Consider the following 625-nt stretch of genomic DNA (forward strand, 5'->3'; position numbering starts at 1 on the left):
TGAAAATTTTAAAATGACATCTTAAGTAGGATAAATATAATGAAAAAAAAAAATTCATTAAACTGGGGTGCAAACAGAAAACAATCTACGGAGCAGCAAAAGAAACAAAATTAGAAAACTAAAAACTTTACAAAAACAAGTACTAAGACTGGCAACTGGATGTCTTAGATCAACTCCAATCATAGCTCCCAAGCTTAACACACACTCCACCCCTAGCAAATAGAATAAAAGAACCTGAATGCATAAAATCAACAAAAATCCTAAAAAAAACCATATACAACACCAGTAAAGCAACAAATAACAAAATGCATAAAAGAATATAGTCCCCAAAGAGAAAAAAATCACTAGCACACAGCTACAGAAACAAGAATAAATCTAAACCTACACACAACTCCAAATGTGATACCCCAAAATATCCCCAATACCCCCATGGCAGGACATTCAGAGAACAAAAAGCAAACTTTGGACAATGTAACAAAAATAATCCTGAAATCATCATTCAAAAACAATACTAGGAGGTAATACATATCAAATTTTAAAAACTAATAGAATTTTCACTGATGGCTCAAAGATAAAAGAACCAGATCAACATCAGCAGCAATTTTTATCCAGAACATAAAAATAA

The 625-nt window shown here is 31.4% G+C and overlaps 1 pseudogene; it reads right to left on the bottom strand.

The window, feature by feature from the left end:
* The window catches only part of LOC119588862, a 22,879-nt pseudogene extending 22,696 nt beyond the window's left edge, over positions 1-183 (bottom strand).
* Positions 184-625: the final 442 nt, after the last annotated feature.

The sequence above is a fragment of the Penaeus monodon genome, chromosome 24, assembly GCF_015228065.2.
Source record: "Penaeus monodon isolate SGIC_2016 chromosome 24, NSTDA_Pmon_1, whole genome shotgun sequence".
NCBI lineage: Eukaryota > Metazoa > Arthropoda > Malacostraca > Decapoda > Penaeidae > Penaeus > Penaeus monodon.